Source organism: Aegilops tauschii, chromosome 7 (genome assembly GCF_002575655.3).
Source record: "Aegilops tauschii subsp. strangulata cultivar AL8/78 chromosome 7, Aet v6.0, whole genome shotgun sequence".
NCBI lineage: Eukaryota > Viridiplantae > Streptophyta > Magnoliopsida > Poales > Poaceae > Aegilops > Aegilops tauschii.
Window position 1 is genome coordinate 631,966,937 of NC_053041.3, and position 23,506 is coordinate 631,990,442.

The following is a 23,506-nucleotide window of genomic DNA, read 5'->3' on the forward strand; positions in this document are numbered from 1 at the left end:
AATAATGCAAGCCTGAAACTGAAATACCTAGAAAGGTGAACTGAATCTTTGGGCCTCTAGAAACAATGCAAGCCTGGAACTGAAATACCTAGAAAGGTGAACTGATTCTTTGGGCCTCTAGACATAATGCAAGCCTGAAACTGAAATACCTAGAAAGGTGAACTGAATCTTTGGGCCTCTAGAAAGATTTATTACCTCCTCAAGCAGCATCAAACAATTCCATGCGTGCACCACAAATCTATACCAAGTTTAATCAGGATCTACTTTTCCAAATCAGAATTAGCGCTAGAGCGAGCAAGATCAATGATATGGCTGTGAGACAGAGAAGGAATGAACAAACTCACCCCTCTCGAGACCTCCCTGGTAGATGCGCCACCGCCGCGCAAGACAGAGGGAGAAAAACGACCGGTGAAGGGGGAGTGGGTGAGCTTCAAAGCCGGAGGGAGAGGGCGGCCAGAGGAGGGCGGCGGAGGCCGGAGGGAGAGGGCGGCCGGAGGAGAGAGAGGGCGAGCGGCGGAGCGGCGCTTGGGCGGGCGGCCCGATGGGGAACAGAGAGGAGTCATGCGAGGGGGGGCGAAGGAAGCGATCTGGTGTGGGCAGGGAAGATTTTTTTAGTTCTCTTTTAGTGGGCCCGAGGAGAAGTAACCCAATTAGAACCTCTCCACCGGGCTAGTTTTTTTAGCTGGGTTAGAGAAAACTTGCTCAAACTAACCCCTCCTATTTGGATAATTTGAGGCTATTTGAACCCAAACTAGCTCTAACTCAGGGATCCAAACAAAGAGGAGTAGTACTGTACATGCTACAGTCTGGACCGTGGCACATTGTTTTTTATAGCCATATCAGCACATTGTTTTCTACTGTTGATTCACTAGGCTGCCGTGGTTCGCACTCCTACTACGTGAGTAGTAGTACTCCCTCCGCTCCTAAATATAAGTCTTTTTAGACATTTCAAACTGACTACAACATACGGATGTATGTAGACATATTTTAGAGTGTAGATTCACTCATTTTGCTCCATATGTAGTCACTTGTTGGAATCTCTAGAAAGACTTATATTTAGGAACGGAGGGAGTAGTATATACCGCATGATTCTTTGCTCCTTCTTACTACTACGTACTACTTCGCCGACATGTGGGAGAGCCAGCAGCATCCAGGTCGACGTAATACGTGTCATGCACCAGATTAGAGTGCGGAACGGAAGGGGGGGCATCACCCCGGTCGTACCGCCAGTAATTCATGACTATAGTGAGTAGTCATATCATAAGTCTTTCCAGCAATAACGCGCCGTCAAATCGCACAGCCTGACCTTTCCAGCAGTAAGTAAGTTGAATCCGCTACTCCCTCACCCTCCTCGCCTCTCTGTCAAACCGCCTACACGAAAACTGCCGTGCGTACTGCCCGGGAAAAGCCCCACCCTCAACTTTTAACTATGCGAAAATAGTTCTAGCTTGTTCATTCTATATAAATACTAGTACTGTATGTTTATTCACCCGTGGGGTTGTTCAATGAATGGAGGGCCGGGGAGCACAAGTGAAAAATACTACTACTAGTAGTAGTAAGTAGGAGTCGTACAGTTAGTCACCTTAAATAGAGAGTATCTTTTCTTTAATGCCACGTACACAAATTGAAACGCTTGTTGTGGAGAGAAAAAGATAATCACTCCACTATATATGTACGCAGGGGCCTAAGCGCTTGCTTTACTAGGGTTGCTCTCTTCATTCTCTCATCCTCTCTAGATATAAACAAGACAGCGGTAGCGATATTTTCTCTCTGCTCACCGTTGGTCACAGATCCGGCCGGATCCTTTCGGCTGGTGTGTGTAGAGGACTAGGTGCATCATTCATGCGGTCATCGCCGGCGAGGGAGGAAACCCACAGCTGCCGGAGGGGCCCGATCCTCTGCCCGTGCCGTTCTCTCCGACACAGCGCCGGCTCGGGAGGTCCTCCGACCCTTCTCCCTACCTGCCGTATTGTGCGTAGATCCGACCTGCCGCCGCCGACATCCCGACGACCCTCAAGTATAAGTTCTTCGAAAGTGGTCTTGCTCGACTGCCCCAGCTCCCCACGTGTCTGCATGTGCATCTTTTTCTACTCCCATCAGCTCTTCCAAAGCCACCTAAATTTTTTGTATTATTAGAGATAAATCTACTTCATGCATTCGAATCTAGGACTTGGTTCAGACAACGAAGAAAGGGGGAAAGTTGTAGCATGAATCTAGGACTTGATTCAAAGAGGAAATAATATGGTGAAAGTAGTAGAGACCGGATACCCAACCGGTCTCTTGGTTGAAAAGGGAAATAATGGGGAAACACAGTACAAACTGGAGAAGGAACAGATCTATTATTGGTTGAAAAAAGGATAGAAAGTGGCGGCTGGTGGACAAGTCAACAGAGTATGTCCAGGATTAGATTTGTTGCCCTCACATAGTAAAAGGTCTCGAGGATTAGAATTGCTGCCCTCACATAGTAAAAGGTCTCTGGATTAGATTTGCTACCCTCACATAGTAAAAGGTCTCCAGGATTAGATTTGCTGCCCCACATAGTAAAAGGTCTCCAGGATTAGATTTGCTGCCCTCACATAGTAAAAGGTCTCCAGGATTAGATTTGCTGCCCTCACATAGTAAAAGGTCTCCAGGATTAGATTTGCTGCCCTCACATAGCATGAACAAACTTGTCATCACCACTTTATGCTTCCTTGTAGGTACATTGTGTTGATGCGTCCACTGTCGCATGTCCTTATACCAACCTTTTATTGTTGTTAATGTAAGGGCGCATGTAAAATGAAGCGATCACACTATTACCTGAGGGACATGTCTAACCAGTGTTCTTGTTAATCTAATGCCTCCAGTGATAAGATGCAATTAAACTGTGTTACAAATGGTACTCCTGCTGTTTTCCCCAATATGATAAGTAAGTTGCTCCTTTACGCTGCTGAGTGTCCTGGTGTCCCCACGGTCCCATCCCTTAAACCAACTCTTTAGCTCCTATTGATGTACCGTATCTGGTAAACAAGCAATGCCACCATTAAAGTAATCCCATATTTGACGAATGTCATTTTTGATCGTAATGCTTCCGGTAACATGAAGCATTGCTGACGTTTTAAAATTTTATTGTCCTTGTGTGATTGCCATGAACATAATTAAGATGCTTCTTTTCATTTCGTGTATGTTTCGTATATTCTTATTGACCAGCAACTGTTTACTTTCTATCTTTTTCTGTAGATAGGGATATCCATTTCACCTTCTTGCTATTGTGACCTTTTGGTGAACTGCACAAAACACTTTTTTTGGAATGAGTGTCTTGTGCAATTCAACTAAAATGTCACGTGGGCAACATCTCTCAATTTTGCTGGAACTGCACAAAATGGTGATTGGAGTTTCCAAAATCTCCGTCAAGTTCTACTGGTAATCTCGTGCAACATTTTATTAGCCTTTGCAAGATGAGCCGTCACTGTCACCACAATGGCACTTTATTTTAGTGCACTGCACAAAAGGATAGGCAAATTATAGTTGCACCTTACATGAGCCGGACAGCCAACCTTAATGTTCCTCAATTTTAGTGCAACTACTAAAGAAGAACCTGCCAGCTCACGAGAGCAAGTACTTCTTGCTAGCTGAATGATGCAATCTTTGCTTCATTTCAGGTGAACTGTAGAAAAAGGCGCATGAATTGAATCATGGAACTCCAGGCAGGCCTCATCCGAGTGGAGCTCCAGGTTGAATTCAAGAAGTGCCACTATTATAGTAATCATGCTCTTCTTGTTTGTGTTGTGCAAATAGGAATACTCAACTACAGATGTTGTGACGGTCAGGAGCATTCGCCAAGTTCTTCGGCTGTATGACATGGCTAGCCAAGATGGATTTAATCCCGATATTCACTTTATCAAAAGGCTCTAATGGGTTGGTTCTGAATCTTGCAAGCTGGGAATCAATGAGATGTGTAGGCATATTTGTTGTACTTATTATTTGAATCTTATTTGTTGGTTATGAATCTTGCAAGCAGGGAATCAATTAGATGTGTAGGCATCTTTGTTGTACTTATTATTTGGATCTTATTTGTTGGTTCTGAATCTTGCAAGCTGGGAAACACGGCATGATGATGCAGAAGACAACAACCATGACAAACAGTTCAAATTTGGTAGTATTATCTGTGTGAAAGTGCGACAAATGTGTTGATCGTCTACGTCCTGAGAATAATAATTCTAATTGTTGTGCATGTTGATCCTGTGGCACTAATAGACAAGCAATGCATTGCTTTTTTCAAGTATAAATTTCTATTAAAGTTAATTAAATTTAAGTAAAGTGACCACTAACTCTTGTTATTACAGTACCAATACAGACCCGCTCGTGAACCGACGTGTGACCGGAGTAGGTTTCTTAATGGAGGCGTTTGAATGCGCCGAGGGTGCATCTTCTGCCGGGCGTGCAGCGGGCGAGGGAGGGGTAGTAACTGTTGTCGCCTGTACACACTCAATTTACTGTTGAATCCTGTTCCCCAAGAGCTGAAAAATGAACTACTGCCGCCACCTACCCACTCGTTCACTTGAAGAGACTCCAATGGCGATCCGAGGGGTGAGCCTGCTGGATATGGACTTCAGCAAGGAGTTCCCCTTTGATTCCGCCGTTCAGTCCTATGGCTGCAATAAGTTGAATGTGATGTACACCAACGATCCGGACACGGTGAAGCTCTGCCTGGCCGAGTTCAAGAAGTACCTACAGGACGAGAAAGCACAAGGTCACAGGACTAGACCTTGTGCCCATCCATTCATCTCCTGACAGGGACCAGCGGATCGCCGTCGCCCAGGTATGTGTGCGGGACGAGGTTCTCGTCTACCACTTCTGTAGGGCCATCAGAGGTTGTGGAGCATTCGCCCGTTTCATCGGCAGCGCCGACTGCACCTTCGCTACGGTGGAGAGAAGGAAGAACGCGACGATTCGGCCATCTGGTGCAACAAGCTTGTCGACATCCAGAAGCAATACAAGATCATCGGCAACGGGCAGGAGAAGGACTCTGTGGTTGACCTCGCCGAGACCATCATCGACCCCTGATACGCCTACATGAGAGAAGACAATGATACCAAGGACCTGAACACGTGGGAGGTACCTCTGAATCTAGCCTACATAACCTAGCGGCCAAGGACGCATACGCATGCTACGACATGTACAGGCGGATCTTGGACATGAGGGTGTGTCTGCTTCCCGTAACCGACGAGTACACGGACAGCCGCAACATCATGATCAAGCGTGCCAGGAAGGTCTAGATGTTGTACTTTATCTGTTTATAAGCACGTTTATCATCTGAGTGTTTCATGCATTTGCCTATGTGTCGTAATTATCTGTTTTGTCCGAAATATTTCTTTTAAGAACCCATTAACCTATTTGCTTTTTAGTGGCTATTTGCTTATGTATGTAACTAGTTCACTTGTCCGTTAAAAAAACTAGTTCACCCGACTACCGTGCTTTGAATCTCCTTCCTCCCAACATATTCCCCTTCTCAGGTGGACCCAGCAGGTCTCGTACACACACATATGGGACCAACCACCTATCCATTTGAATTTCTTTATTTTGTTCAATCTTTCGTCCTCTTCCTATACAGCGGCTGGCCATCATAGCCTATGGCGTTGGCCAGGCCATCCCTCTACTCCCACACATTGTTCGGCGGTGGCAGCTCCACCGGCCCACCCTGCACCCGAACAAGTCAACCCTCGTACTCCCCTCCGTCTGCATCTTCCCCCGCTCCGGTTCGTTCGGTCCGAGGTCTCGACATCGTCCTCCGCCTTGGTGCTCTCGCCGCGGCGCCGCCGTCTGTCGTTCCCAACATGGTCAGCAAAACAAGAGGAATCGGGAGACAACTGTTTGTCGAGAGGATGACAGTCCCAGGCCCACCGGGTCCATGTCCTAGGTTTTGTTGTTTAACATGGTTAGCCCACGACATGTTTCAACATTTTTTGGATCCAGCAAGTATCAAGCAGCCTCTGGGCCTCCCAACCTAGCTTGCCTATAACATCAGCAGCCCAGGTTATATTTGTTTTTTCAAGACGACGCACAGCTCAGTTCTATTTTTCTATAAGAATGCGAAACTGAACCTATGTTTTCTATAATAATGCAAAACTGAACCTATATTTATATCTTATTTTATTCCATATATATATATATAATAGAAACAACATAAGGTTCCGTTAAACCTGTCGTTCGTTCAACCATTTTATAGACCTTCCTACTTCCTTTATTTTTCGTTTTCATTAATCCTATATCTGAATTTTCTCCCACTTTCTTTTTTGATGTAAACTGAGTTTTCTCCCAGTACTTTTCCCTAGAACCAACTCAACTGTCCCACGTCTAGCCTAAAAATTAATAATACCCCACGTCCTATTAACTCATCAAATTCTCATCAAATTAAAATGATATTTTATTTCGTAAGTTGAAAGTTCTTACAAAATAATAATGATAATTGTTTATATATAACTTGGCAAGTTAACTCCTAGTGATTGCGTACATAAGCTTGCAAAGATTTTACTGACCAATGCAGTAATAGACGTGCAATCATGTGTTTATGTTTTTATAACATTTCTCCGTCCAACCCAACATGATATTTTCACCCAGCCCAGCAAGTCCGCGGATTTCAAGAAAAATGCAAATGGGCTTTAAAGTCTACCATATATATAAACGGGCTGCATAGATGCTACATCATTGTTTCACCCAGCCCACCAAGTGGACTAAAAAAATAAATGGACTGGCTGACATGTGGGCCAGTAGGTCGAAGCCTAAGAAGGCGTTGGATTTACATCCAACGGCCGGCATTCTTCTTCAATCTCTCGTCTTCTTCCCCCAGCGCTGCCGGACCGCCTGCTCCAGCTTCGGCGTCCAGCGGCGTTGTTTTACGCACCTCTGCGAAACGCTACCCCGCCGATGGCCAGGCCATCCCTCCACTCCGCATCTCCTGTTATTCTCTGCCGAGTGTAGGCCCACCCCGCACCTGAACCAGTCAAGTTTCCCACTCCTCTCCGTCTGCGACTCCACTGTCGCGTCTTCCCCATCTTCGGGTCATTCCAGTCTGGGGCCTCGCCGTCGTCCACCGCCTCGGTGCGCTCAGCGCGGCATGGTCAACATACGAGAGTCATCGGAAGAGGACTGTACGTGGAGAGCCTGACGGCTGGGACCCACGAGGTCCATGGTCTCACGCAAGGAAAGTTCCTCCTTATTAAGCTATTTCCTCCCCCTGATAGCTTGAACCCATCGGCTCTTCGCACGGAAGGAAGTGCATCCTTGTTATGCGAAAAAAACCATTCCTCCCGATGACAGCTGGGACCCGGCAGATTTGGTCGCTGACTTGTGGGCCTACTAAGCAGACATGTACGCAGGGCTTTGTCAACTTAATCAACAAATGATCCTAGCAGCTGGACCGTTGGATGTCAATCCAACAGCCATGCTCCTTCTTCAACCTATGTTCTTGCTCCTGTCTCCCGTGGGCGGCAGTGCTGCAGCGCACCCGACCCAGTCAAGTTTCCCACTCCTCTCTATCTGCAACTCCACTGCCGCGTCTTCCCCATCTCCGGGTCATTCCAGTCTGGGGCCTCGCCGTCGTCCACCGGCCTTGGTGCGCTCGGCACGGTGTGGTCAACATGGTCAACAACCAAGAGTCATCAAAAGATGACTTTACGTGAGAGGTTGGCAGTGGGGACGCACCACGCCCATGGACGCATGCATGCAACTTCATCCTTTTTACCTTGAAAAATAATGTTTTCTCCCCCTGACTGTTGGGACCCACCAGCTACATCTTCGCATGCAAGGAAGTGCATCCATATTACGGGCAAAAAAAATGATTCGCCCCCCTGACTGTTGGGACCCACCAGCTACATCTTCGCACGCAAGGAAGTGCCTGACAGTCAGGACCCACCCGGTCGAAGCGTACGTAGCATTGTCATTCTGGTCGTGAACGTGTACGTACATACTGGCGATTGGCTGTCTGCAGGCTGCAGCGATGAACCGTGGCCGTGTAAGAAAGGGCACGTGTCATAGTAGAGGCGCGCACGTGTCTTAGTAGAGGCGCGCATGTAGCATGTACACATACGTACAGCGGCCAGGGTGCAAGAAAGAAAATACAGCCACGTACGTACATACGGGCGTGCTCTCGAATGCCTACTCGAGCATACGTACGGCCAGGGCTCGTGTACATGGCTAGGTCGGAACGGAGAAACTGCATCGTCGTCGTGTTCATGGGGAGCCAACCGGCTGGGTCTGAACGGAATGCGTCGTAGTGTTCATCGGGAGCCAACCGGCTTGGATGGAACAGCCGATGGAAACAAGGCCTGGCGTACCGCAGAACGGAGGAAATGGCCTTGTGTTCGACCAGCCACGGTCGAAACGGGATCCTGTTCATCGGGAGGGGTCTGGCGTACTGCAAAACGGAGGAAACGGACTTCTGTTGGACCTCCTACGGTCGAAACGGGGTCCTGTTGACCGGGAGGGGCATGGCATACCGCAAAACGGAGAAAACGGACTTGTGTTGGAGCGCTACGGTCGAAACGGGGGTCCTGTTCATCAGGAGGGGTGTGGCGTACCGCAAAACGGGACTCCACGGGATACTGTTCATCTCCATCGTCGACCTCCACTAGTGCAAAACAGGCCTTTATCACCGGTTCGTAAGGGCCTTTAGTGCCGGTTCTGCAACCGGCACTATGGAGTGGAGAGTAAAGCCCCCCCCCCCTTTAGTACCGGTTCGGCACGAACCGGCGCTAAAGTGCCACCACGTGGCACGAGCCAGGCCCGGGTGCTGGTAGACCATTAGTACCGGTTGGTAGCACCAACCGGTACTAAATATTTGGGGGGATTTTGGTTTTAATTTTAATTTTTCCATTAATTTTGTGTTTTCCATTTAATTCTTTTTTGTTTGCTGGTATTTTACGATACTACATATTGTACACGTTATGCATATATATAAATAGATTTTCTCGTAGAACTGATCATATATATATATATATATATATAATCGAATGTCTCACAACCACCATTAATGATTCACACATACACATGTATATATATATATACACAATTTCTCCTACATGTTGCCTTGGTGCCTTCGGAGCACGATGACAAGTGGTTCATGGGGGCGGTAGCGGGTAATAGTATTCTCCTTTGGGATCTATGACCTGGTCGAGCAAAAATCCCGCTATTTCCTCTTGAAGTGCTCGTATGCGCTCCTCTGATAGGAGCTTGTCCCGCACCTCTTTGAACTGTTAAGAAGGAGATCAATATGCATGTGTATTAGTTGTGTGACTAGATATCGACAATCATGTAAGATTTGTGAATAGTGTTCTGGCAAACGTACCCAGTCCTGTCTATCAGATCTGCTCCTTTCGGACGCCATCATGCGAATGTTCTCGCAAACGTAGTATGCACACACTTCAGTCCCCGGCGCCTGCTTCAGGGCCTTTACGACAACAGAATTTAATCAAATAATAATTAATCAAGCATGTTAATTAATTAATGGTATTGAAACAAGAATTAAAGAGATGGTAGCTAGCTAGCTAGTACTACTTAATTACTTACCTTGGGTCGATACCAACATAGCTTTTGTCGCCATTTTCCTGGAGTCACCTTGATGTACTTTGCCCAAGCCCTGCCCGCCGGCAAAGAAAATTAGAAAGGGGTTATTAAGAATAGTTCATATCAGGAAATGACGAACTAAATAGGCCAAGATATAGTTAATAATGATTGAAATAACCTGTCGACTATCCCCTTCACGATGATGTAGTCACTTTTTTTTAAGTAGTGAGTCCAGTGCTTCAACTTTTCCTTCGTCAACTTTAATGTCTAACAAGATCCAGTGGAAGCTGCATGCGCATACGTTTGCATGTATAAATTAAGCGGGCATGTGCATAACACTAATCAACTATAACCCTAAACCCTATACACTTATTAACATCTAGCTAGTAAGAAAAAACAGAATTTGTAGTACAAGACAGTGTGACTCACTCGAAGTTGTAAGGAAGTAGTATATCTTCATTGTTATTGAGGCGCTTCAAGAACTCTAGCATGCATTTCTCTACATCTTGTCTACACCATTCCAATTTCCATGTGTATTCATTAACGGTATTTGGGTCAATGAACCCAATGCCATAGCGTCCAGCTTTTTTCACGTCCATAGTCAAGTTCCCATATCTCCTCTATGTAACCATAATATGTTTCCTTTCCCATCTTGGTTGTTGCATCAAGGTGGACACCACTGTTTTGGTTGGTGCTCTTCTTATCTTGGGCAATCGTGTAAAATATATTACCATTTATCTCGTACCCTTTGAAAGTCATTATATTCGTAGATGGTAACTGGGACAGCGAGTACAGGTCATCTTCAATAGAGGCGTCATGCATGGTAGGTGTCTGCAACCAGCCGGCGAAACTCCTGGTTTGTTCACGTGTAATCCAGTCATCAGATCGCTCCGGGTGTTTGGAGCGTAGAAAATTCTTGTGTTCGTCCATATACGGAGCCACCAAGGCGGAATTCTGTATAACTGTGTAGTGTGCTTAACAGAGAGAATGTCCGTCCATACATATTTTTTGATTCCCTCCTAGCGTGCCTTTTCCATCCAGTCTGCCCTTATGCCGCGATTCAGGAACACCAATCGGCTTAAGGTCAGGAATAAAGTCAATACAAAACTCAATGACCTCCTCATTTTCATGGCCCTTGGAGATGCTTCCTTCTGGCCTAGCACGGTTATGAACATATTTCTTTAAGACTCCCATGAACCTCTCAAAGGGGAACATATTGTGTAGAAATACAGGACCCAAAACGCTAATCTCTTCGCATAGGTGAACTAGGACGTGTGTCATGATGTTGAAGAAGGATGGTGGGAACACCAACTCGAAACTAACAAGACATTGCACCAAATCATTCTCTAATCTTGGTATGATTTCTGGATCGATTACCTTTTGAGAGATTGCATTGAGGAATGCACATAGCCTCACAATGGCTAATCGAACGTTATCCGGTAGAAGCCCCCTCAATGCAACCGGAAGCAGTTGCGTCATAATCACGTGGCAGTCATGAGACTTTAGGTTCTGGAACTTTTTCTCTGCCATGTTTATTATTCCCTTTATATTCGACGAGAAGCCAGACGGTACCTTAATACTGAGCAGGCATTAAAAGAAGATTTCCTTCTCTTCTTTGGTAAGAGCGTAGCTGGCATGACCCTGATGTATGCCGTCTTTTCCATGCATACGTTGCTGGTCCTCCCGTGGCTCAGGTGTATCTTTTGTCTTCCCATACATGCCCAAGAAGCCAAGCAGGGTCACGCAAAGATTCTTCGTCACGTGCATCACGTCGATTGCAGAGTGGACCTCTAGATCTTTCCAATAGGGCAGGTCCCAAAATATAGATTTCTTCTTCCACATGGGTGCGCGTCCGTCAGCGTCATTCGGAACAGGTTGTCCGCCAGGACCCTTTCCAAAGGCTACCTTCAAATCCTTGACCATATCATGTACATCAACACCAGTACGGTGGCGAGGCTTCATTCGGTGATCCGCCTCACCTTTGAAATGCTTGCCTTTCTTTCTTACGGGATGCCTGCTCGGAAGAAATCGACGATGTCCCAGGTACACATTCTTCCTACAATTGTCCAAATATATACTGTCGGTATCATCCAAACAGTGCGTGCATGCGCGGTATCCCTTGTTTCTCTGTCCTGAAAGGTTACTGAGAGCAGGCCAATCATTGATGGTCACGAACAGCAAGGCCTTTAGGTCAAATTCTTCCCCCATGTTCTCATCCCACGCACGTACACCTGTTCCATTCCACAGCTGTAAGAGTTCTTCAACTAATGGCCTTAGGTACACATCAATGTCGTTGCCGGGTTGCTTAGGGCCTTGGATGAGCACTGGCATCATAATGAACTTCCGCTTCATGCACAACAAAGGAGGAAGGTTATACAAACATAGAGTCACAGGCCAGGTGCTATGGTTGCTGCTCTGCTCCCCAAAAGAATTAATGCCATCTGCGCTTAGACCAAACCATACGTTCCTTGCGTCATCTGCAAACTCCTTCCCGTACTTTCTCTCAATTTTTCTCCACTGCGACCCGTCAGCGGGTACTCTCAACTTTCCGTCTTTCTTACGGTCTTCTCTGTGCCATCGCATCGCCTTGGCATGCTCTTTGTTTTGGAACAAACGTTTCAACCGTGGTATTATAGGAGCATACCACATCACCTTGGCAGGAATCTTCTTCCTGGGGCGCTCGCCCTCGACATCACCAGGGTCATCGCGCCTGATCTTATAGCGCAATGCACCGCATACCGGGCAAGCGTTCAAATCCTCGTACTCACCGTGGTAGAGGATGCATTCATTAGGGCATGCATGTATCTTCTGCACCTCTAACCCTAGAGGGCAGACAGCCTTCTTTGTTTCGTACGTACTCTCGGGAAATTCGTTGTCCTTTGGAAGCATATTCTTTATCATTACCAGCAACTTTCCAAATCCCTTGTCAGATACACCATTCTCTGCCTTCCATTGCAGCAATTCCAGTGTGGTGCCCAACTTTTTCTTGTCAGCTTCGCAATTCGGGTACAACAATTTCTTGTGATCCTCTAACATGCGTTGCAACTTCTTCTTCTCCAAATCACTTGCGCAGTTTCTCTTTGCATCGGCAATGGCCCGACCTAGATCATCAGCGGGCTCATCTGATGCCTCTTCTTCAGCTTCTTCCCGCATTGCCGGCTCAGCTTCTTCCCCCATTATTGTATCATCGTATTCAGGGAACCCATGGCCAGGATAGTTGTCGTCATCCTCTTCTTCTTCATTGTCTTCCATCATAACCCCTCTTTCTCCGTGCTTGGTCCAAACATTATAGTGGGGCATGAAACCGGACTTCAACAGGTGGACGTGAATGGTTCTTGACGTAGAGTAATTGTGATCATTCTTACAGACTAAACATGGACAAGGCATAAAACCATCCGCCTGCTTGTTTGCCTCAGCCGCAAGCAGAAAAGTTTGCACGCCATTAATGAACTCGGGAGAGCATCGGTCATCGTACATCCATTGTGGTCTCATCTTCATTACACAACACCGAATAGACCAAATTAATACAAGTTCATACATAAAGTTCATACAAGACTTAAATGCAACAAACAAATAACTCTCTAACTAAAGAATTTAAATGCAACAACAAATGCGATCAAGATCGCAACTAAGGTAACAATTGATCCAACAGCATAATAATACCAAGCCTCACTATCAATGGCATATTTTCTAATCTTTCTAATCTTCAAGCGCATTTTCTCCATCTTGATCTTGTGATCATCGACGACATCGGCAACATGCAACTCCAATTCCATCTTCTCCCCCTCAATTCTTTTCAATTTTCTTTCAAATACTCGTTTTCTCTTTCAACTAAATTTAACCTCTCGATAATAGGGTCGGTTGGAATTTCCGGTTCACAAACCTCCTAGACAAAAATATCTATGTCAACTTGATGGGCATAATTTGTCATAAACACGAAATGCAACAACTAGTTTTAAAAGAGAATATACCACATCTGAATCATAACAAGGACGAGGGCCGACGGGGACGGACATCAAAACCATGGCACTATGTATAACAAACAACGTACGGGTAAGATAATTATACGAGTAACTATATATCCAAATCACACAAACATCAATTTGGTAATGTAAAACATTCATGAACAAGAGGCTCACCACAAGGTGGTGCCGGCGACGGAACGGTGCGGGCGATCGACTGTGGTTACGACGGAGATTTAGAAGGCACTAAGTAAACCACACCTACATATGCAAACTAAGTGTTAGTTTTGACCACAAATTGCATATAAATCAAATACTAGCACATATCTTTTCTACCAAATTACTATACTCATAAATTAATCACTATACAAAGCATTGCAAGAGCTAATCTAGCAATGAGAGATGAAAGGAAAAAGTTGCTAACCTTTGTGATCATTTGAATGGATGGGGGCCTTCAAATCTTGACAAATTTTGGGCAAAATGTGTGATGAGCTCGAGAGAAAGAGGGGAAGAACAGAGAGGAGAGGGGAAAGGGGAAGAACAGAGCGAGCTCGGGTGGACGAAGGGTTTATGTACGACGACCTTTAGCACCGGTTCGTGCCACGAACCGGTACTAAAGGTGCTGGAGGGGCCCCGGACTGACAACATCCTGCCACCACTCACTTTAGTACCGGTCCGTGGCACGAACCGGTGCTAAAGGTCGGCCACAAACCGGTACTAATGAAAGCGGCTGGCTAGCCATTGGAACCGGCAATAATGCACACATTAGTGCCGGCTTAAAAGCAAACCGGCACTAATGTGCTTGACATTTGACCCTTTTTCTACTAGTGCTCCTCCAGCCTCCACGGGCTACTGTTCATCCACTGTCGACCTCCTCCAGCCTCCACCTGCGACTGTTCATCCACGGGCTCCTATTCATCCAGCCTCCACCACGCGCTCCTCCACCGGCTACTATTCAACCAGCCCTCTCCACGGGGTCCTGTTCAACCACCCCTCCACGGGCTACTGTTCATCCAGCCCTCCACCGGCTACTGTTCAACCAGTCCTCCACGGGGTCCTGTTCATCCAGCCCTCCACGGGGTCCTGTTCATCCACCCCCCAACCGGCTCGATCGATCGGGGTCCTGTTCATCCAGCGGCAACGGCCTCTACTACCACGGGGTCTTGTTCATCCAACCCCCTACCGGGAACTGTTCATCCAACCCCCCCCCCCAACAACGCTCACTGTTCATCCAGAGGCAGCATCGATCGGCTTCAGTTAGCAGCAGTAGCGAACGAATCACTCGGGCTCAGTTAACAGCAAGGGATCGATCGATCGCTCGGGTTCAGTAATGCGTAGCCTGCAGTGCAATCGCTCGGGTTCAGTTAGAGCCCAACGCCTCGCACACACACGCATACGTATGAGAGAAACGCGTATCGCTCGGCCCCCGACCACCCACCGTAACCGGGAACTCCCTGATATTTTCCTCACCCTCGCTTCTACCACGGTTTTTTCTGTCATGGACGGCCCAAAGAATGTCATGCAGCTACGTCTCCGGTCCGCCCAGGACGAAAATCTCATTTTCTGTCATAATTTTTTGTCATAGAAGTCGGACCCCACCACATCTATGATGATACCGGGTTTTGTCAAAATTATCGTCATAGAAGTGTCATAAGTATGATAGAAAAAAAATTCGTTCGGCCTAAAATGTCACGGATGTGTCTTTTTTTGTAGTGTCTATAGTAGCTTAAAGTTGTTTTTGTTCCTTCCCGCATTGCTAATTTTCCTTCGTTTTCGCTTCTGGCTATTCGCTCTGGCTGGTCCAGCGGTAAATAAGTAAAGGTTGCCTTTTCTCTTTTGCTGGACATGGTACCTCTGTTTTACTATTTCGTTCAAGTAATGGATCCGAGGGGTGGGGGTGTGCCGGGGGGTAATGACAACAAGTGCCAACCTTTATCAAAAAGAATCAACAAGAAATGGAAATAAAATTGCAGATAATATAAATGCAAGATGTGGGAACAAGTACATGCTTCGATGCGTCAAATCACCGGCAAATTAGGGGGTGTCCACAACAAGCGCATAGCAATCGAGTTACGATAATGTTGAAAATATGGAAAAAAATCTAAAGTTGTAAATATTTCATGTTTCGTGAACATTTCTGTGATGTACTAGAGTTTAAAAAAATATTTTCTTAAAAACACAGTACATATGTAGGCATTCACATTCACATACACATATGTAGGCACCCAAGATCTATGAGCTCTCCTGCAAGAAGAATTCCTCGGTCCATCAAGCTCTGGCAGATAGCCCGTCGATTTCATGCATTGACATGAGTAATGGTTTTATCCTTACTCAAATTCAGCAGGTCACCAGACTTTGGGAGAAACTCACCACCGTCACGCTTGTTTCGGGGATTGATGACACCATCATCTGGAACTTCACCAAGGATGGCAACTATATCGCTATCTCTGCATGAATGGCTCAGTTTGAGGGCCTCACTTCTTCGGACTTGGTCAGGGTGGTTTGGAAGGTCCCCCCCCCCCCCCTGCTTGGCTGGTACTCCAAAATGGGATTTTCATCGGGGTTGGCCACACTGCGGCCTCTTCCCCCTTTGCAAGCAGGGCCAAGAAACTGCGGCACACATCATATATCAATGCTCCTTCACTACGCGGGTCTGGAATGCTATCCTTCCTTGGATTGGCATGCATGACATCCTTCCTGCATCTTGGGACATGATTGGGCCGGCTAGGGAGTGGTGAAATGGTAACCTCGTGCTTCATCATGGATCTCCAAAACCACTTGCCTCCCTGATGATGCTAGTTTCATGGGAGATTTGGCCCGAGCGCAACGCCGGAGTTTTTTGTAGCACTGCGGCCCCTTCTATGGTCATTGTCATGAAGATAAAGGAGGAAATTTCGCTTTGGGCTTTCTCCGGTGCCAGGCACTTGAGTGTTTTAATGCCACAAGAGTAGACTTTTATTTCCCTGCTTCGGTGGTCTCGTCTAAACTTCTTCTTAATCAATGAAATGGCAAACCTTTTGCCTTGTTTCGAAAAACATTAATCTTGAAAGATATGGAATTTGATATAGTTATGGAGGTTTTCCCTTTTTATCTTAGGTTTTAAATATTCTATGTTCGGTGAACATATCTATGATGTACCAGATTTTTTTAAAATTCCCTGTTTTAGAAACACAGTACATGTGTAGGGATTCACATACACACACGTCCACACATCTATGAGCACCTTGAAGAGACGCATCGACAGGTCTTGAGGTCGACGAAGTCGTCACAGATACATCATACACCACTGAAAGCTACGATTCAAACCTAAGTGGTCGATGTTTACCACAAAGGAATTTAACCAACAAAGCCAAGACATATTCTAAAAAAACAAGATATTTTCGCAAAAAAGAAACCAAGCTTCACCCCTGGGTTTTTTAAATTGTTCCCCCAATTTTCCTTTTTTTCTTGTAAGTACTAATCTTACAAAAAAAAGTTCCTGGTACTAACTTTACTTTTCTAAGAAATACTCCATCCATAAACCTTTATAAGACATTTTAAGTCAGTAAATTACAAAGGTCGTACATCCCATTATTTGTTCCCGATGTTTTTACTCCTGTCAGTTAGTTCAATTTTCTAAAAACTTAATTTTTGTGTTGACTAGGTTGCCGTTTTGTGTAACCAACGTTTAGTACAGTTTTCAGTGCATCAAATCACCAAATCGAGATAAGTTTGGCACTTGTTTGGGTAGCGACCGGATTATATAGAATTGGTTTATAGCTGATTTTTTGTAAAATACTAGTAAGATGCTCGTGCGTTGCACGGAACATGAAGATGCATTTGTATGAGTAGTTTATCTTGTGGGAGAAAATGATGAAAGAGGAAAGGCCGTATCTGCAAATGTTAAGAGGAGTGCGGGTAAATTGTCATAGTTTACTTCCTATCCGTTAGATATAGATCGGACAGCCTATATTGCAGGATGGCACACACACCATCATCACCAACTCTGCTTTTTATAAGAGTCGAGATGTTTTATCAATTGTTATGTGTGTAACCGGTTTATAGGAAAAGATGTTTGAACTAGGAAAAATGCAGAACCAATTTGTCACGTCCCTTGTTTGGTTTGGATAGGCTTTCCGCCTACAGGCAGCAACATGTTTTTTGAAAAAAAGACGGACGCGGAGAAAAATTATCGATCGAGTATATGTAGATCACGTATTTGGAGAAACAACTAAGGGCGATGCTAGGCGTAAGCCGGATGATTTGTTACAAATTTAGGTCGCCCCCAGAGCCGTCCGATCTGACACTCCCAGCCGCAGGATCGGACAACACTACGACCAAGTCATGGCAACAACTCCAAGGCAGCACCGACGGCGCCCGGGTGGCGCTCATTGCACCTCCGACAACCCGCCGCGGCGCTTCATTGCAACTCCGGTGATCCCCGCGGCGCTTCAATGCAGCGCCAGCCACGCTCCATTGCAGCGCCGACGAAGCTTCAACGGCTCCATGGTGCTTCCTTGAAACTCCGGCGAGCTTCGTTGCAACTCCGGCGATCCCCGCGGCGCTTCAATGCAGCGCCAGCCACGCTCCATTGCAGCGCCGACGAAGCTTCAACGGCTCCATGGTGCTTCCTTGAAACTCCGGCGAGCTGTTGCAACTCCAGCGAGCTTCGTTGCAACTCCAGCGAGCTTCGTTGCAACTCCGGCGGCGCTTCATTGCAGCTCCGGAGGCGCTTCACTGCAGCTCCGGCAGCCTCTGCGTTGCTTCATCGCAACGCCAGTGAGCCCGCTCTACTTCACCTGTTGTACGCAGCTCCCGCCGGCCATGGCAGCAGCTTCCGCCCAGGCTAGCCTACGGCAGCACGAGGTGTGCGGCCACAGCGATTTGCAGCAGCGGTGCAGCGACACTAGGCTACGACAGTTTGTAGCAGCGGTGTAGCAACGCGCGGTGGTGGTGGCGCTGGTCTACGGCGACGGGCGACCGCGCTGTTGTGTGGGGCGGTGTGGTGAAGGAAGAAGAAAAGGAAGAAAGAACAAGCGGCTCAGCGCATCGGGCGGAAGAGATAAGGGAGGAAAAGAGATAAGCGGCGCGTGGGCCCATCGGACGCGTGGCGCGCGCTGAAGACGGCTTACGCGAGCGAGAAATCAATCGGTTAGAAGGAAGCGTTTTTCAACAACTAATCCTCGTTTTTTCATATACCCAAAATCCTGGACTTGGGAAAACTAGACTTTCTATATTCACCTATTAGATAGAGTTGCCAAAGAGGATTTTAGTTTGTTACATCGTTTTCCTGACTTGTGGAGATCTGGTTTCGTATATATCACATATCCAAACAACGCAAAACAAACAAGGCGGCTGCTACCAATCATCCGGCTGATAAGAGCCAAACCTAAGCCGTCTGATCAGCCGTTGATTCGCTCAGGTACAGTGTATTTTGAGCCGCCCGATCCCTGATGGCAAGACTACATGAACTATCACAACATCGCGTTCAACACAAAACCTGCCAATGTTTTTGTGGCCTCCGGCCATCAGGTGTGCTGCACACGCACCGTCGCCCGACTCCACGCGATTCATACGTAGCTTCGTCAAGCTGCTGCAGCGTGCTCCATTGCAGCATCCGGCGATACTCCGGTGGTTTGTTAATGCTTCATTGCCGCCTCCGAACGCTCCATAGCAGCACCGAACGCTGCATCTAGCCGCCGGCGAGCGCTGCGATGCAGTACCTGGAGCGACAGCGAGCACTGCATCGAAGAACGGGGAGCCGCCGGTGACGCTCCATAGCAGCAGCGGACACTGCATCGAGCCGTCGGCGAGAGCTGCGATGCAGCACCGAGAACAGCCCTGCGAGAGTGCTGCATCGGAGCATGGGGAGCCAGCGAAAAGCGCTCCATTGCAGCTCCACCGCGAGCAACTTGTAGCACCAGCAACACCGACGGGTGCATCGCAACGCGAGCATGCCAACGAGGTTGCATCGCACCACGACGGCCTTGGACGAGTTGCTACATCGCAGCATCGGTGGCCGTGGTCGAGCTCCCGTGTCGCATCGCGTGGCAGCACCGATGAGCGGCAAAAAGCTCGGTGGTGCTTCCATTGGAAGCTTCATTGCAATGCCGGAGATGCTACATCTGTTGGAAATATGAGCAATTTACCGATTGATTTTATTAATAGAAATATTAGATAAAGCATGACTAATATAGCAGAGATAAAACAAGTCATGTAATTTGACAGAGAGAAGGTAAATAGCATCTGCATATATGAACTAGAACCGAACACATCTAGAACAAACACTAGAGCAAGAAGTTGTGACAGAACCTCTAACAGGAAGAGTATGAGAACGTACGGAACGGGAGCAGATGCACCGATCTTGGGGTCGGTGTCCTCGCCAGCCATGTCGTTGAGGAGGTTGTCGACGTCGGGGAAGAAGTCGTCGTCGGGGAAGAAGTCGTTGGAGTCCGGGGCGTCCGTGACGAAGAAGTCAGTAGTCGCGCTGAGCGCTCCCCAAAAACCTTATCGCCCTTCTCCCGTACAGGACTCAAAAGGTGCGTTCGGAGGCCTACTGTCCCAACCTGCGGTGCACGCCGCAAGTTGGGATGGGGAAGATCGTAACAGCAGCGCAGTGCTCAGGAACTTTGTGGTGATAGGAAGAGGATCTTCTAGTGTATCTCTCTGGAGAGGAGCGACCTCTCTTATATAGGCACAGGAGAAGGAGGCGAACAGGCTGCGACGGGAGGTGAAGCAACAGAGGGAGACGAAGCGAACAGACTTCAGCCGAAGAGGTGAGCCGTTCGTATTCAGTGTCCACTACAGAAAAATGTTTCAGCTCCCGCGTGACCTTTCATATACCCGTCGTGCGTGGCAAAATTTTAGACATCGGCTCGGCTCATTCCCGCAACCTGCGGCGCGTCGTGACGAGGCGTGGCGTGGCGAGGCAGGTGGCAGAGGAGGAGCGCGCGTGGATGTCCCTCTTGTTCTCATGCTCATACAAGTGGGGAAAGAACCTCCCTTATAAGGAGGTCCAACTCCCACTAAACTAGCAGTGTGGGACTAAACTTTAGTAGTATCCCTTGCCTTGCACAAATGGGCTAAGTGGGCCTCTAGGATTTATTTAGGAATTTCTGAAATAGTTATTGGGTTGGCCCATAAATAGAAAAAATTCCAGCAATCCCCCACCAGATCCTAGAGGCACATAGAATTTGCCTTTAGTTCCAAAACACTGTTTTATATACCGGTACTGCAGTGGAGACTGTTAAGTTGAACTTCCACCTAGAACTCTATGCTACACTAGTAAGCAACTTGAACAGTGGACTAGGCCTTGAACTACAAGTTTTCTGTGAATCTAGCTTCACATAAAGCCTTGACCGATACGTTGCTACCGTGGGTCTTCCCCGCGGGTGGAGCTTATGCGTCATACTCCGAGACCTTTCATGAGTTTACTAGAGAGAACCCTACTCTCATAAATTGCGACTTTTGAGAATCAGACTCATATAGGTGTGTTCTTCAAAAGATGTTCTGCAGGACAACATCTCTGCTTGAATGAGCCACTCAGAACACATTAAGGTATACATCAACCTGCCATGCAGTTTTAGGAGAGTATTGCATCTTTTCATGGAGTGGTATTGTTAATAGTAAGGATACTCTCCTCTCAGTTGATCAACAGCTTGTCTTCCACATCTAATTCACGGATCTCCGATCACAAAGAATAGGTTACCACTTTGAACAACTCATATTGTGCGTCTCATACCCATCTCCCTCGATGCATTATCTATCACATTGCGTGATAGACCCTTAGTAAAAGGATTTGACAGATTTTTAGACGTTTGGATATAATCCAATCTTCTTCGACCGTAGCTGTATCTAGTGCTGTGAGTTCTGCTTCCATTGTTGACCTCGTTAAGATGGTCTGCTTGCAAGACTTCCAATAAACAGCGCCACCTCCATGAGTGAATACATATCCGCTCGTGGCCTTTATCTCATCAGCATTTGAGATCCATTTTTAGTCACTATACCCTTCAAGCACCTTTGGGTGCCTAGTGTAGTGAATTCCATAATTCGCAGTGCCTTTCAAATAACGCAAAACTCTCTCTAGAGCTTTCCAATGCACATCTCCTGGTTTTGAGACAAACCGACTCAGTTTGCTAACAGCAAAAGAGATGTCAGGTTTTGTAGCACTGGCTAAGTACATAAGCGAGCCAATAATCTGAGAATACTTCAATTGATCTCTAACAATTCTTTGATTCTTTCGAAGTAGCACGCTAGCATCATATGGTGTTGGAGAGGGCTTGCAGTCACTATAGCCAAAGCGACACAAGATCTTTTCCACATAGTGAGATTGAAGCAATGTAATCCCACCATCATCGTCTCTCAACAACTTGATATTCGGAATGACATCAGCCACTCCTAAATCCTTCATCTCAAAACAGCGAGATAGGAAATCCTTGACCTCCTTAAATAACATTCAGATTTGTTCCGAAAATCAGTATGTCATCAACATACAAGCAAAGGATAACTCCCTCGCTGCCACCATGGCGATAGTACACACATTTGTCAGCTTCGTTTACAACAAAGCCTGAGCTGTTAAAGTTCTTTCAAACTTATCATGCCACTGTTTGGGTGCTTGCTTGAGTCCATACAAAGACTTCAGCAACTTGCACACTTTTCCTTCCTGACCATCTAGTACAAACCCATCTGGTTGTTCCATATAAATTTCCTCGTCCAACTCTCCATTTAGGAAAGCAGTCTTAACATCCATTTGATGAACGAGAAGACCATGTGAGGCAGCTAGTCAAAGTAGAACTCGAATAGTGGCCAGTCGAGCCACAGGTGAGTCAGTATCAAAGAAGCCCAAATAAAAAAAGAGGCCAAAGAAGCCCACCAAAAAAAAGAAAATAATAAATGAGAGAAAAAGAGAGAAGGGGCAATGTTATTATCCTTTTACCACACTTGTGCTTCAGAGCAGCACCATGTTCTTCATATAGAGAGTCTCTTGAGTTATCACTTTCATATACTGGTGGGAATTTTCATTATAGAACTTGGCTTGTATATTCCGATGATGGGCTTCCTCAAATGCCCGAGGTCTTCATGAGCAAGCAAGTTGGATGCACACCCACTTAGTTTCCAGTTTGAGCTTTCATACACTTATAGCTCTTACTGCATCCGTTGCATGGCAATCCCTACTCCTCACATTGACATCAATTGATGGGCATCTCCATAGCCCGTTGATTAGCCGTGTCGATGTGAGACTTTCTCCTTTTTGTCTTCTCCACACAACCTCCACCATCATATTCTATTCCACCTATAGTGCTATGTCCATGGCTCACCCTCATGTATTGCGTGAAAGTTGAAAAGGTTTGAGAACATCAAAAGTATGAAACAATTGCTTGGCTTGTCATCGGGGTTGTGCATGATTTGAATATTTTGTGTGGTGAAGATGGAGCATAGCCAGACTATATGATTTTGTAGGGATAACTTTCTTTGGCCATGTTATTTTGAAAAGACATGATTGCTTTATTAGTAGGCTTGAAGTATTATTGTTTTTATGTCAAATGATAGACTATTCATTTGAATTACTCGTGTCTTAATATTCATACCATGATTAGATACATGATCAAGATTATGTTAGGTAGCATTCCACATCAAAAATTATCTTTTTTATCATTTACCTACTCGAGGACGAGCAGGAATTAAGCTTGGGAATGCTGATACGTCTCCGTCGTATCTATAATTTTTGATTGTTTCATGCCAATATTCTACAACTTTCATATACTTTTGGCAACTTTTTATACTATTTTTGGGACTAACATATTGATCCAGTGCCCAGTGCCAGTTCCTGTTTGTTGCATGTTTATGTTTCGCAGAAACCCAATATCAAACGGAGTCCAAACGGGATAAAAACGGACGGGGAATTATTTTGGAATATTTATGATTTTGGGGAAGTAATATCAACGCGAGACGGTGCCCGAGGGGGCCACGAGGCAGGGGGCGCGCCCCAGGGGGGCAGGTGCGCCCTGGACCCTCGTGGGCAC